This window comes from Saccopteryx leptura, chromosome X (assembly GCF_036850995.1).
Source record: "Saccopteryx leptura isolate mSacLep1 chromosome X, mSacLep1_pri_phased_curated, whole genome shotgun sequence".
Taxonomy (NCBI): domain Eukaryota; kingdom Metazoa; phylum Chordata; class Mammalia; order Chiroptera; family Emballonuridae; genus Saccopteryx; species Saccopteryx leptura.
Genome location: NC_089516.1, coordinates 124,803,239 through 124,819,291, shown reverse-complemented (window position 1 = coordinate 124,819,291; position 16,053 = coordinate 124,803,239). Strand labels below are relative to the sequence as shown.

Sequence of the window (16,053 nt, the reverse complement as noted above, 5' to 3'; positions counted from 1 at the left end):
CCATGGCTGTCCCCAGAAATGTGGAACCTGAAGCTTCCTTTGTAGGTGTCATCCGCCACTGCTATGTCAAGGCCCACCTTTCCGTAAGGCTGGGGAAGCAGGCAGGCACTGGGGGCCTAGCAGGCCCCTGAGCTGAGGCCCGTTGGCCACCCCTGCCCCTCAGAGGGCCCGCCTGCCCCTGCAGCCCTGTCGGCCTTGCTGTTTTCCAGCAGATGTGCTGGGGCTGAGGCCTTGTTAGCACCCTTTTCTAGACCACGTAGTGACAGTGCCCTGCGTCTCCCCCCAGGACCTCTTAGCTGTATAAGACCAGGTGGGAGGCTTGTGTGGAGGCCGAGGCAGACCAAAGGAGAGGGTAAGGGGGAGAAAGAAGAGGAAACGGGTTCAAGTGCAAGCCTCAAACTGAGCAGTCAGTTTCCGCAGAAAGGGGTATGGGCTTTCTCCCTGTACCCCAAGGCTGGCTATCTCTCACCTTCTGTGGCAGCCCCGTCCACCATTAATATCCTTCTGACCTCGTCCACCTAGAGCCCTAGGCTCGACCTTCCTCAGGAGCCCCCCCCCAACTCTCCAGTCACCCCGAGAGCACGACGCACTTGGCCTCAGCGCGGGGCAGGCCGGCCGGGCGGCGTTCGGGATTTGTCCCTGAGCTGATTCTCTGGGCATCTCCTGGCCTCACCCACCCTGCAGCCCGCTCTCCCTCCCGCCCAGGTCCGGTCCGCACTCCGCCGGCACGCCATCCTCTCGAGTTCAGGGCTCGGGCCAAAGGCGTCGAGCAAGTGCAGTGTGCAGGCCAAGGGGCCTGAAGCGAGCTCTCCCGGGTCCCCTGAGAGTGGCGTTGCTTCCAAGGCGCTGTGTGGGGGCTTCCCGCCGGGGCGAGAGCGCAGCGCGAGCGGCGTGCTCTGCAGGAGCCGTCCCCCGGGGAGCGAGCCGTGAGGGGAAGGGAAGGCCGCGCGGGCCCCTGGCACGGCTTCCCCTGCCGTGCTGGCGACAGCGGCGGGCCGGGGCTGGAGGGGTGCTGCCTCCACCGTGACGCCTCCTCCCTCCCTCGCTCCTTCCCTCCCCCCGCCCGCCCGCTGTCCCTCCCGTCGGTCCCTCCCTCCAGCTCTTCCCTCCCTCCCACCCAGCCTCCTTCGCGCCCGCCCCAGCCGCCGCCTGAGGGGACGTGTGTGGCTCCGGTGCGATTTCCCCTTTCGCTCGGCTGTCTCAGCGCAGGTCTCCGCCGCCTCGCGCCCAGTCCCTGGGCGCCCCGACCGCCCGCCGGGGCCCTCCTGCGTCCAGGCCGCCCCCGCCGGAACCGTTCTCGGAGGGGCGCCGGGGGTTCACCTGGCATTTGCATCTCGCCCTCTAACTTGCCATTGGCGGCGCGACGTGTGGGAGAGCCCTGCGCCTCGCCCGCCCGCCCGCCCGGCCCGGCCTGCCCCGCGCTGAGGTGAGTCACGGGCGCGGGGCCGCGGGGGCAGGCGGCCAGGGAGGAGAGGAGGGAAGGAAGGAGGGAGGCGGACGCCGGCCCCAGCGGCCACGGGGACCCACCAGGCGCTGCGCTCAACTTCCACTTCTCCTTTCACCGGCGCCGAGATCCCGGCTCCACTTGCCCGGCCCGGCTTCTCAGAGAGGAAGGCGGGCTGGCGGGACCCGGGAGCCGCGCGTCTCGGCCCCCAGAGCAGGGCGGGGAGCGCGGCCACCGACCCTGACTCGGCCACTGAGCCCATTTCTCCTCAGGTACGTCGATGGCGCCGGTTCTTTGAGCCTTCGGGGACCTCGAAAAGTTTGTCCGAGGGCGGGATCTGGGATCCCGGGGCCCCGGGGTGGAGGGGTCGGGGCCCTAGGGAAGCGAGTAGAGCCTCGGCGTGTTGAGTCCCACCCTTGCCTCGCCCCACCGCGCGTGTGTTGTGGAACCGGGTTCCTGACCCCGGGTTAGAAGCAGAATCGTTTTCCGAGTTGAGATAGGGGGTCATTTTCCTCGCGCTCTGGGCAGCCCGGGTTCCTAGACGGGACCGATCACGACAACAGGCCCCCAAAAGCTGGATGCCTGAGGGCGGGGGTTGGGCGGGTCTGCAGCAGGGCTGTTAGATTGATCCAGCGGCCGGTAGGGCTTCTGGGGCCAGGCGCCTTAGGGTAAAACACACACGCGCGCGCACACGCACACACACACACACACACGCGCGCGAGCGCGCGCGAATAATTGGATCGCCGAAATAGGGACCTCTTGGCCGGGGGCCGGAGTTTACGTGCGAGCTAGCCGCAGCCCTCACTCTCCCGCGTTCCCGCTCTCCCGGGTTCTCCCGCCTCTCTGTTCCGTCCTCGGCTGCCGGCAAGGGGAGCCCGCAGCTACACAGCGCGGGATCCCCTGCCCACAGCGCCGTCGGAGACTGCTGAGGCGGTCCGGCTTGATGAATTCCTACTCCTTCCACCGCACCCTGACTGTCGCCTTTTCCCCACCACTATGTGCAGGGACGGTGCCTGTCTGACCAGAGGCACCTCCTGACCCCTTGGCACCTGGCTCAGCCTGGTTCTCCCTGGCTGCTCTCACCACCACCACACCCCAACCGTGGGATTTGATGGCCTTTTGATTCCTGCCCCCCATCCCTCTGCCCGAGATTGAGGCCTGTCTGGTCCTGCAGCTTCTTCTGGTTAATGTTTGACAATTCATTGTGGCTAATCATTTTAATTAGCTCTTAAAATGGGGAGGAACGGTTAACCTTGGACTTCTCGATTTTTGCCTGGTGGGGCCTCAAAATGGGAGGAGTGCTGGGGAGGTGGGGAGGTAGGAGAGGAAGTGAGGTCACCACCCCGGGGCCTGAGCCACCACTGTTGGGCCCCAACAGCTGGTGGGCACGCCCATCGGGGACTCACCCCCTTAGAGCTGTCCCCCTGACCCGAGTGCCAGGTGGGAGGAGGATGAAGGGAAACGATCTAGCTCTCCCATTCGGCATTGAAAATGCCCAGGGACATGAATGCTGGGCAAGAATGCAAATCCCTTCTCACAGTCACACAGGGTTTGGCCGGTTATAAGGCACTTTCTGCCATTAATTCAGTGGATTCACAGCAAAAACAGCCTAGCGGGGACTTATCTTCAGTTAAATGAAGGTCTGAACTATCCTGGAGACGTCTCACTGGGCCGGTGTGGGGAAGAGGCTGCCTTGCATGTGGTTGTCTCTGAGCCGGGGTTCAAAGGCTGGGATTTCTTGAGGGGGGGCGTTGAGCAGGCTCCACGTTGCCACCCTCACCCAGCCTCCACTGTGAGTTTAAGGAGTGGCTTGTTTGCAACTATGTCTGGCATTCCTCCCACTGCTGCACACTGTTTGCTCGGTGGTTGCTCAGGAACTGGCGCCCACCCCTGGACAAGCTGGGGGCCCCAAAACCCACCCTCCTCCTGTTTAGGGCTAAGAGATGGCATAGTGGCTTCTGTCTCCTCTGTCTTATATTGGGATCTAAAAATGAGGGCGCTATGGTCTGTCATTCATGGACCTGATTGAAAGGATGTACAAAATGCTCCAACCTGCAAAATTCAGAACTTTGTTCCAGAAAGCACCACCCAGACACAGGCTGAGAGGACTGGTTTTCCAGGGAATTCCCTACTCCTAAGCTCGGCCTTGGTCCTCCCTCACCCCCTCCCAACTTTTACATTTTCCCTTCAAGCCCTAGAGAACAGACTGTCTGGGTCTACATCTAGCTTTCTTATTTACTAGCCATGTGACTGCAGCCAACTGTATGCCTCAGTTTGCTCATCTGTCTAATGGGAACCACTTCATAAGGCTATGATGATTATCAAAACAGTATATGGCACACAGTAAGCACAGACTAGCATGTTTGCCTAGCGCGGTTGCCTAACACTTAGGTTCAATTCAGCACACATTTGCTAAGAGCCAGTTCCAGTATCAAGCACTAGTGGCAGTGAGGAAAATGTGATGGTGAAGAGGACATCATCCTCCTTTGAGGAGTTGGTGTGGGGGATGTCGGACCACTGGAAAGAGTGGCTTGTTGAGGACCGAGAGCCAACAGGGTCTTTGCAGTTTATATTTTTTGGTGACAGGGTGTGGGGACCTCGCAGTAAGCTGACAGTCTGCCCAACCCCCCACCTCACTTGTTCTGTGAAGTTGCTAAAGGTTATTTTTTTCCACACCTTCATGTTAGCTATGATGCTGGATTGTTTATACTCGTCCTGCCCCCCTCCCCTATGTCCCTTAGAAAGTCTGAAGGCAATCCTTTGTTTTGTGAAGTTAAGATGTTATGTATGGTGGGGATTTTCTGCACTTGGGAGAATTCTTGGGTTGCCTTGGAAATGTGATCAGAGATCTCTTTGATTTGCTAATGACCTCACTTTGCCCTATAAATAAAGCAGATGGTGTGTGTGTGTGTGTGTGTATGTATGTGTGTGTGTGTGTGTGTGGAGAGAGCATCTTCTGTTCTTGCCATCAGCATTGCTGAGACCTCCCGAGCCCAACCTTTTTCTCTTTAAACTTATTTTCTTAATTCCGTGCCGTTCCCACTCAGGACCTGGAATTACTAGCCACACTGGCTTGCGGCAGTGGCTGGATCATCGGTATGAATAACCATAGTCAAAGCCAGACTGAGATCCTTGAGCTAGTGTGGGGAGCTAGGTACCCCCTTGCCTGGGGACACTGGTTGGGTTCTGGTTCTGGTCTGGATGTTCCCCTCCACAGAGGCCTGTCCTGGGATTTGGGTGAATGACAGGGAAAGGAAGACCTGTTTGCTGTGTGGGCTGCAGGTGGCAAGCATTCAGCAGCATCATTTGTTGGGTTGCTGGGCAGGCTGATATTACTTAGGGCTACCCTCAAACACCTCTCTAGACACAGGAGAGGCAGGGCCCATTCCTGCCACACCCCTTGTACCTCCAGGAGGTGCCCCTTGAGCTGGTAAGGGCCTGTAGCAGCCTTCTCTCCTCAGGCTTGTGCCTGACCCCAACCCAGTCGTGGTTATCTCTCTGGGATTTCTAAACTGCAAAGAGGTTTCTGGATTCACTGCCAATTTATTCCCTTTGTGGTTTGCAGACTGAAAACTAGTTCTGTAGGGGAGAAAGGAAACTCATCTGTGGTACCCAGAATCCCATGGACGCTTTCCTAAGGGTTAGGGGCTTTTCTCATCAACACCAACCTGCTTGCAAATCTCTGGCTGCTGAGCCTCTTGTGGCCTGTAATCTCGGCCCTGCGGCTAATGCCCTATAGGCCAGGCCCCAGCGCTGGTTGCCAAGGAACTGCTGGTTGGGGAGCCTGTGAAGGTTCTGACCTCATAGGGTCTGCTGAGTTTTGATTCAACAGACAGTTATTAACACCCACTGTGTGCCCAGCCTGTGCTAGGTGGTGTGGAGGAGGTGCACAAAGGAGGCCATGGGGGAAAGATGACTAAAAGACCAAAACAATCAGAGGCTAGGACAAACAGCCAGGCCAGGGGCTGGTCAGGTGCTAATTGTGCTCCTTGGAGCAGGGGCCAGAGGCGTCCAGAGCTATGAGGTCAGCAGCAGCTGGAGGAGGGAGGGAAGACTTTGGGAGGGATGAGCCTCAAGCTAGTCCTTGAGGGAGGGTGGGGCGGTACAGGATTGATTTGGCTAGGCAGAAAGGAGAGAAAAGATGCCTTCCTCTCTCTTCCCTGGCCACAGACAGACCTTGGAAGCCTGGATAATTGTTTGGCAAATATGTGTCACATAAAAGACCAGGTCAGCGAGTGCGGTGGCTCAGTGTAGACCCTAGTGCCAGTCTAGGAGGTTTAAAGTGGCTGGCCTGGCCCAGGATCCCAGCCTGTATTGATAAAACACAAAGGATGGCCAGGCTTCCCTGCCACCCAAGCGGAGGGGATTTCATTCTGACCCCCCCCCCCCACACACACACACCAGCCCTGGTGAGAAGAGAGAGGGAAAGAGAGATAGGGGCACCAAAGGAACAGGAACATTGCCACACCAGAGGTGTGCCTGGCAGGCACAGGTTGGGTGCGTCCCCCCTTGACTACACTTCTGGAAGTACTACAGGAGCCTGGGGGTTCAGGTGGAGGACACAGATTTTAATTTTCTCATCCATCTGGGAACCAAAGGGTCTAAAGATTCCCACATGTCTCTGCCCACCCCCTGCGCAAAGGCAAGCACTAGCCATATATCTGTTCTGCTGCTTCTGTGTCTGCCCACGGCTGAGCGTAGAGGGGAGTTTTGCCCTTGTTGGGTTTAATTGGACCTAAACACTCAAACACATACATCCCTCCCCAAATCACTTTTCGTCTCTCACTGCTAACGGGTTCTGCCCCCCCCCCCCCCCCCCCCGCACATTGCAAAGGTCCAGGGACACACCAGAGTGCCCTGACTTCTTGGACAGGAAATTGTGCCCTAAGATGAGTCTTTGCAGAAACCCCAGCTTGTTCTGTTCCCAAGGTAATGAGGAGGGTTAGGCAGCAAGGAAAGGTGTCTCATGCAGGAGAGTCCTCAAGGGAAGGTGCCAGAACATTTCTCAGACGAACTAACAAGAGCCTGAGCAGCTTGCCCAAGTTGAGCAAACTTTTTCTTAGGTGTCCACTGTGTGTGTGTGTGTGTGTGTGTGTGTGTGTGTGTGTGTGTGACAGAGACAGAGAGAGAGACTCAGAGAGAGGGACAGATGGGGACAAATAGGCAAGAAGGGAGAGATGAGAAGCATCAATTCTTCATTGCAGCACCTTAGTTATTCATTGATTGCTTTCTCATATGCGCCTTGACGGGGAAGTGGGGGTTACAGCAGAGCGAGTGACCCCTTGCTCAAGACAGCGACCTCTGGGCTGAAGCCAGTGACCCTGTGCTCAAGATGGTGAGCCCACACTGAAGCCAGATGAGCCCACTCAAGCCGGATGAGCTCGTGCTCAAGCCAACAACCTTGGAGTTTCGAACCTGGGTCTTCTGCGTCCCAATCCGACGCTTTATCCAGGAGTCAGGAACCTATGGCTTGCGAGCCAGATGTGGCTCTTTTGATGGCTGCATCTGGCTTGCAGACAAATCTTTAATAAAAAAAAATAATGTTAAAAACGTAAAACATTCTCATGTGTTACAATCCATTCATTTCTTACCGCTCATGTTCATGGTTGCGGGTGGCTGGAGCCAATCACAACTGTCCTCCAGGACAACACCAAATTTTTACTGGATAATGCATAACGTACACGGCTCGTTGTATGGCTCTCACGGAATTACATTTTAAAATATGTGGCGTTCATGGCTCTCTCAGCGAAAAAATTTCCCGACCCCTGCTTTATACACTGCGCCACCGCCTGGTCAGGCTCCACCTTCTTGATGGATCATTTACTTCTTCCAGTGGTGGCGTATCCTGCCTCATAGTCCACCTGCCTTTTCCAAAACTTCTTTTCCTCTTCTAGTCTACCCCAATATCCTTCTCCAGAAGTATATTGTCTAAAAGCAGGGAAGAGCAGAGGCTCTCCTAGACCAACCATTTACTGGCCATATGACTGTGGGTTCGTTGCTTAATGTCAGTGCCCACTTCACAGGTCAGGATTAAAGGAGATAATGCATGTAGAATACTCAGCATGGTGTCTGGCACATAGTAACCACCCAACAAGTGTTAGCTGTTATTTCTGTAGCTATTGTTAATGTTATAATTTCGCCTTCACACACCCTTGACTTTGTCAGGCTCCAGGGATCAGTTGCTTCTCTGGAAATGCTGACAAGTTATGCCATATCCACTGCTAAAACCAAGCGGAAGATTGTCCAGATCTTTGAGCTCACTTTTTGTTAACGCTTACATCACACAGAATAAGGAAGTGATGTGGAAGAAGATTGTGTGTGCGTATGTGTGTGTGTGTAGGATGAAACTCATCTTTAATCTTGTTATTAACATCGCCATCTTTATCTCTTCACCACTTTTATCTTGAGTATCATTCCCTGCAGGAATCAGTAAGTTAGTTCCTTTGAGAGCAGGCCTCACATTCCTCCCCTGGCAAGTATTTAGCAATCATCAGTTTGTTTTTCTTACACTACAGAATGCAGAATTCTGGGAGCCGACTAGCCAGCACTGCTCATTTTCTCCCTTCTTTTGCTAGACTAGATGATGGGTCCATTCTGGACCAATGCCCAAAGGCTTAGGGTTAGAACTGGGGCACTGCCTCCTTCGTCCAGAAGAGTTCCTGGGGACTAGGCCACTCCCATTCCGAAGGCCTCTCGGAAAGGAACTTGGATGTTCCATCTGCTATCAAATTGACTGTGCTTGTTTGAGCGGCCTGTGGCCACCCTCAGGGCCAGCAGGCTCCGGATAAACTGGATTGCACTTGGACCACCCCTGAGCCACTGCACTCAGTCCCTTAGCTCTCCCTCACAGTAGAACTGCTGAGCCTCAGGGGACGGGAGAGTGGGCAATTAGTCTTATCCTCCCCAAATTCCTGATGACCTGATAACAAGGAGGTACTTAGACATTTAAGAAATAACAGTGTCTTTTTCTCATAATGCCCTCAGAGGTAAGAGAGGCTAGTTCAGCATTGCTGATTCTCTTCGAATCCATGTGTAGAAAACACCTGTCTCGTTAGGTGACCACTTTCTTGGTGCCATGCTAATATTAAAAAATAAACAGCAACAAAATACACACACACACACACACACACACACACACACACACACACACACACACCAGGCCCAGCCCCCTGTTCTGAAGGATCTAAACCTAAATCACTTTCTTGGTGCCATGCTAATATTAAAAAACGCCATCCAGCTTATGGCACTTAAGATTTGCAGATTGGGCCTGACCTGTGGTGGCGCAGTGGATAAAGCGTCGACCTGGAAATGCTGAGGTTGCCGGTTCGAAACCCTGGGCTTGCCTGGTCAAGGCACATATGGGAGTTGATGCTTCCAGCCCCTCCCCCCTTTCTCTCTGTCTGTCTGTCCTCTCTCTCTCTCCCTCTGTCTCTCCCTCTCCTCTCTAAAAAAAATGAATAAATAAGATTTGCAGATTGAGTGATGATGAAGGCCCATGGCTTATCTAGAGAAAGGACATTCCTCTCTGTCCTCAGCTTCACTGGGGAAGGCTTCCTGGAAATGAGAAGGCAGATGGCTTTTCAAAATAGGAAAAGAGAGCATTGGCCATCCGGGCATTCCAGGTTAGGTGAGACAATAACACTGGCATGAGATTGAACAAAAAATAAAACAACACAAACCCACTAGAATCAGCACACTCAATAAGTCCCATATATATATATATATCTGTCTAACCACAATGCTCTCTAAACTCAAGTACAAGAGCATGGCCTGTGCTGGCACAGTGCATAAAGCGTCGACCTGGAATGCTGGGTTGCTGGTGTGTGTGTGTGTGTGTGTGTGTGTGTGTAAAATTTACAAAGTGATCCCCTCCATAAGTCTAGTACCCACCTGGCACCATACATAGTTATAATATTATTATTATATTATTTTCCCTGTGCTGTATTTTACCTCCTTGTGACTATTTTGTAACTACCAGTTGCACTTCTTAATCCCTTTAACCTTTATCACCTAGTCCCCCTAACCCCTCCTCCCGTCTGATAACTGTCCATTTGTTTTCTGTGTCTATGAGTCTGTCCCTGTTTTGTTTGTTCATTTATTTTGTTCTTTAGATTCCACATATAAGTGACATCATGTGGTTTTTGTTTCTCTGTGTCTGACTTATTTCACTTAGCATAATACCCTCTGCATCCATCCATGCTGTCACAAATGGTAAGATTTAATTCTTTTTTATCGCTGAATAATATTCCAGTGTGTGTGTGTGTGTGTGTGTGTGTGTGTGCGTGCACTCGCACGTGCACATGCCATCACTTTTTTATCCACTCATCTATTGATGGACACTTGGGTTCCTTCCATAGCTTGGGTATTGTAAATAACACTGCAATGAACATAGGGTACGTAGTTTTTTGAATTAATGTTTTGGATTTCTTTGGATAAATACCATGGACTGGAATCGCTGAGGTCATAAGGTGGTGCTATCTTTAGTTTCATTTTTTTTTTTTTGTATTTTTCTGAAGCTGGAAACGGGGAGAGACAGTCAGACAGACTCCCGCATGCGCCCGAACCGGGATCCACCCGGCACGTCCACCAGGGGGCGACGCTCTGCCCCTCCGGGGCGTTGCTCTGTTGCGACCAGAGCCACTCTAGCGCCTGGGGCAGAGGCCAAGGAGCCATCCCCAGCGCCCGGGCCATCCTTGCTCCAATGGAGCCTCTGCTACGGGAGGGGAAGAGAGAGACAGAGAAGAAGGAGAGGGGGAGGGGTGGAGAAGCAGATGGACGCCTCTCCTGTGTGCCCTGGCCGGGAATCGAACCCGGGACTTCTGCACGCCAGGCCGACGCTCTACCACTGAGCCAACCGGCCAGGGCTTTAGTTTCATTTTATTGAAGAACTTCCATACTGTTTTCCATAGTGGCTGCACCAGTGTTTAGTGCACAAGGGTTCTCTTTACTCTATCCACATACTTACTAACACTTGTTGTTTGTTGATTTATTGATGGTAGCCATTCTGACAGGTACGAGGTGATATTTCAATCCATTGTGGTTTTAATTTTGCATTTCTCTGATGAATAGTGATGTTATCTTCTTTTTTTTTAATTTTTTTATTATTGATTTTAGTGAGAGGAAGAGGGAGAGAGAGAGACAGACAGGAACATTGAGCTGTTCTTGTATGTGCTCTGACCAGGGATCGAACTGGCAACCTCTGCTGCTTTGGGATGATGCTCTAACCGACTGAGCTATTGGGACAGGGCGTGATGTTATCTTCTATTCATATGCTTACTGGCTATCTTTATATTCTGTATGAAGAAATATATATTCAAGTCCTTAGCTCATTTATTTCATTTTATTTTTTATTATTATTTATTTTTTATTTTTGGACAGAAATAGAGAGTAAGATAGAAGGATAGATAGAGACAGACAGGAAGGGAGAGATGAGAAGCATCAATTCTTTGTTGGGGCACCTTAGTTGTTTATTGATTGCTTTCTCATATGTGCCTTGAGCTGGGGGCTACAGCAAAGTGAGTGACCCCTTGTTCAAGCCAGAGACTTTGGGCTCAAGTCAGTGACCTTGGGCTTCAAGCCAGTGACCTTGATCCACTGCGCCAGCACAGGTCAGGCTGGTTTGGGCTCAAGCTATGGGGTCATATCTATGATCCCACACTCAAGCCAGTGACCCCGTGCTCAAGCTGGTGAACCCATGCTCAGGCCAGCAACCTCGAGGTTTCAAACCTGGGTCTTCTGCGTCCCAGTCCGATGCTCTATCCACTGTGCCACCGCCTTTTGCCCATTTTTAATTGAGTTGTTTGTTTTCTTTGTGTTAAGTTGTATGAGTTCTTTATAAATTTTGGATATTACCCCTTTATCGGATGTATCATTAGCAAATATGTTCTCCTATTCAGTGGGTTGTCTTAATTTTTAAAAATATTTTATTTATTGATTTTAAAGAGAGACGAGAGAGAGAGAAAAAGTAAGGGAGTAGTAAGAAGCATCAATTTATAGTGCTTGCTTCTCATATGTGTCTTGACCAGGCAAGCCTGGAGTTTCAAATCAGTGACCTCAGCATTACAGGTTGATACTTTGTCCACTGTGCTGCCACAGGTCAAGAGACGTTTTCATTTTGTTGATGGTTCCTTTGCTATGCAAAACTTTTTAGTTTGATGTAGTCCATTTTTTTTTCTTTTGTTTCCCTTCCCCAAGGAGATGTATCAGGAGAAATATTAGTAAGAGCAATGTCAGAGAGTTCACTGCCTATGCTTTCTTCTAGTACTGTAGTTTTATGGTTTTGAGTCTTCAGTTAAGCCTTTAATCTATTTTGAGTTTATTCTTATATGTGGTGTAAGAAGGTAGTCTAGTTTCAATTTTTGCATGTATCTGTCCAGTTTTCCTAATACCATTTATTGACTAAACCATCTTTACCCCGTATATATATTATTTTCTCTTTTGTCATAAATTAGTTGACCATTAAGGTGTGGGTTGCCTGGCTTGTGGTGATTCAGTGGATAAAGCATCGACCTGGAATGAATGCTAAAGTCACCTGTTCAAAACCCTGGGCTTGCCGGGTCAAAGCACATATGACAAGCAATCAATGAACATCCAAAATGAAGCAACTATGAGTTGATAATTTTGCTTACCCCACCTCCTCTCTCTATAAAATCAATAAATAAAATCTTTTTTAAAAAGTGTGGGTTTATTTCTGGGCTCTCTATTCTGTTCTATTGATCTCTGTGTCGTTTCTATGCTAGTACTATGCTGTTCTGATTACTCTAACCTTATAGTATAGGTTGATATCAGATAATATAGTATCTCCAATTTTGTTCTTCTTTCCCAAGATTGCTGTGGCTATTCGGGGTCTTTTCTGGATTCAAATAAATTTTATTATATTTTTATTTATTCATTTTTTTTAGAGAGGAGAGACAGAGAAAGAGACAGAGAGATGGGGGGTGTGGGAGAAGGAGGGAGGAGCAGGAAGCATCAACTCCCATATGTGCCTTGACCAGGCAAGCCTGGGGTTTTGAACCGGCGACCTCGGCATTCCAAGTTGACGCTTGATCCACTGCGCCAGCACAGGTCAGGCTGGTTTCGTATAAATTTTAGAATTATTTGTTCTAGTTCTGTGAAATACACCATGATATTTTTTAAAAATTTATTGATTTTTAGAAAGAGGAAGGGAGAGAGAGAGAAAGAGAGAGAGAGAGAGATAGATACTGATCTGTTGTACCACTTATTTATGAATTCATTGATTGCTCCTTATATGTGCCCTGACAGGGAATTGAACCCATAACTTTAGATTACACCATGGTATTTTGATAGGAATTGCAGTGAATCTGCAGATTGCTTTGGGTAGTATGGACATTTTAACAACGTTAATTCTTCTTATCCATGAGCACAGTATATGCTTCCATTTATTTGTATCTTCTTCAATGTCTTACAATTTTCCGACTACAAGTATTTTACTTCCTTGGTTAAATTTATTCCTGGGTAGTTTATTTTTTGATACAATTTTAATTTATCTCTCTCTCTCTCTCTCTCTTTTTCCAGAGCAGAGCGAGAGTCAGAGAGAGGGAGAGGGATAGATAGGGACAGACAGGAACGGAGAGAGATGAGAAGCATCAATCATTAGTTTTTCGTTGTGCATTGCAACACCTTAGTTGTTCATTGATTGCTTTCTCATATGTGCCTTGACCATGGGCCTTCAGCAGACCGAGTAACCCCTTGCTTTAGCCAGCGACCTTGGGCTCAAGCTGGTGAGCTTTGCTCAAAACGGATGAGCCCGCACTCAAGCTGGTGACCTCGGGGTCTCGAACCTGGGTCCTCTGCATCCCAGTCTGGCGCTCTATCCACTGCGCCACTGCCTGTTCAGGCAATTTATCTTTTTCTTTAAAAAAATGCTTTATTTATTGATTGATTTGAGAGAGAGAGAGAGGAACATCAATTTGTTCCACTCGTTCATGCATTCACCCATTGACTCTGTAGTGCCCTGACCAGGACCAAACCTGCAACCTTGGTGTATCAGGACAATGCTTCAACCAACTGAGCTATCCAGCTGGGGTTAATTTCTCTTTTTGATAATTTGTTATTGGTGTATAAAAATGCAACTAATTTCTGAATATTAATTTTGTATACTGCTACTTGACTGAATTCATTTATCAGTTCTAATCGTTTTTTGGTGGACAAATATTTTGTCTAATGTTTTATTTTAGAAATTTTATAATTTTAGGCTTTACATTTTGGTCTGTGACTCATTTCAAGTTCATCTATCTGTGTAATGAGAAGTATAGATCCAAAAATTTTTTTGTACATATAGATGTCCAATTATTCCAGCACCATTTGTTGGAAAAGCTATCGTTATTCTACTGCAGTTGTCCTTATACATGTGGACTTATTTCTGGGCTCTATATTCTGTTTCATTCATTGATCTGTTTGTTAATCTTTATGCTAGTATCAATTGTTTTTTGATTACTGTAGCTTTATAATCATTCTTGAAATCAGGTAGTGTTGGCCCTTTAATTTTGTTCTTTTTGCCTATTTTAAGTAATTTGAAATTTCATATGAATTTTAGAATTAGATTGTCAATATCTCTTTTTTATACTTGAATTTACCCTGTTTACATTAATTGCTACAACAGACATGCTTGACTGTGCTTTTGTGATCTTATTTTATAATCATGGATAACCCTGATGTTACTGTCATTTTAGAAGATGCTTAATCTTTTCATTGGTATTCTTCAGCTAAAAAATTTCTAAATTTTAGCATGCATTTGCAAAATAAGACTACTGTGTTTATTTGCCCTTCAACCTATTTTTTGCCTACAACCTATTTTTTGTACTGCACCAAACTAATATATATGGTCCTTTGTAAATATTATATCTGTAAAGAATTGATCTATTCTAAATTATATTTATATATCTTGCTTCTAACATCTTTTTATTTTTTATTTTCATTAAATGTTTTTTATATTTTATTTGCATTCCTCTCCTCCCTTCTCCTTTAGCAACCATCAGCTTGTTCTCTATAAGTCTGTTTCTGTTTTTGTTTTGTTTGTCCTTTTGTTTTTTTAATATTCTACATATAAGTGAAATTATACAGTAGTTGTTTTTCTCTGTCTGACTTATTTCACTTAGCATAGTATCTTCCAGGTACAATGTACTGTTGCAAATGGCAAGATCTCATTATTTTTTATTTTGTGTTTTTTTTATTTTTTATTTTTCCAAAGTTAGAAGCAGGGAGGCAGTCAGACAGACTCCCGCATGCCCCCGACTGGGATCCACCCAGCATGCCCACAAGGGGGTGATGCTCTGCCCATCTGGGGTGTTGCTCCGTTGCAGTTGGAGCCATTCTAGCACCTGAGGCAGAGGTCATGGAGCCATCCTCAGCACCCAGGCCAACTTTGCTCCAATGGAGCCTTGGCTGCAGGAGAAGAAAAGAGAAATAGAGAGAAAGGAGAGGGGGAAGGGTGGAGAAGCAGATAGGTGCTTCTCCTGTGTGCCTTGGCTGGGAATCGAACCCGGGACTTCCACACATCAGGCCAATGCTGTACCACTGAGCTAGCCAGCCAGGGCTCTCATTACTTTTTATTGCTGAATAATATTCCTCTCTCTCTCTCTCTCTCTCTCTCTCTCTCTCTCTCTCTCATACACACATACATATCATTATCATCTACTCATCTATCTGATGGACATCTAAGTTGCTTCCATATGTGGCTCTTAATTAGTTACACTGGAGACTGGAGGCCTAACCTGTGGTGACGCAGTGGATAGAGCATTGACTTGGAACACTGAGGTCGCCGGTTCAAAACCCTGGGCTTGCCCGGTCAAGGCACATATGGGAGTTCATGCGTCTTGCTTCTCCCCCCCTTCTCTCTCCTCTCTCTCCTCTCTCTCTCTCTCTATCTCTCTCTCTCTTATCTAAAATGAATAAATAAATAAATAAAAATAATTTGAAAAAAATTAAATAAAAAAATTCTACTTAAAAAAATTAGTAACACTGGAATGAACATAAGGGTGCATATATCTTTCAAATTAGTGTTTTTGTTTTCTTCAGATAAATACCCAGTGGTGGAATTGCTGGATCATATGGCAGCTCTATTTTTTTGTGTGACAGAGATAGAGAGACAGAGAGAGGGACAGATAAGAACAGACATGAAGGGAAAGAGATGAGAAACATCAATTCTTTGTTGCAGCTCCTTAGTCTCCTTAGTTGTTCATTGATTGCTTTCTTATATGTGCCTTGATAGGGGAGCAGAGTGAGTGACCCCTTGCTCAAGCCAGAGACCTTGAGCTCAAACCAGTGACCTTGGGCTTCAAGCCACAAAGCTTTGGGCTCAAGCCAGTGACCATGGTTATGATCCCATGCTCAAGCCAGTGATCCCACCCTCAAGCCAGCGACCTTGGGGTTTCGAACCTGGGTCCTCTTTGTCCCAATCTGAAGCTCTATCCACTGTACCACCACCTGGTCAGGTGGCAGTTTTATTTTTAATTGTTTGAGGAACCTACCTGTTTTCTATAGTTGCTGCACTAATTTACAATCCCACCAACAGTGTATAAGAGGAACCAATTATTGGTGAATGGTTCCATGATGATCTGCTTCATATATCATTTCATAGATGCAAACCA

The 16,053-nt window shown here is 48.5% G+C and overlaps 1 protein-coding gene across 3 annotated transcripts in view; it reads left to right on the top strand.

Moving 5' to 3' along the window:
* Nucleotides 1–1,148: 1,148 nt before the first annotated feature.
* ELF4 (E74 like ETS transcription factor 4) overlaps nucleotides 1,149–16,053 on the top strand; it is a 46,249-nt gene continuing 31,344 nt past the window's right edge. For 2 of the 3 annotated variants that reach the window (XM_066356757.1, XM_066356756.1), the window contains exon 1: nucleotides 1,149–1,426. The gene's annotated coding sequence lies outside the window, so the exon portion shown is untranslated. Of the gene's footprint in view, nucleotides 1,427–1,452; nucleotides 1,717–16,053 lie in introns of those variants that run through there. The other variant, XM_066356755.1, reaches the window with a different exon arrangement.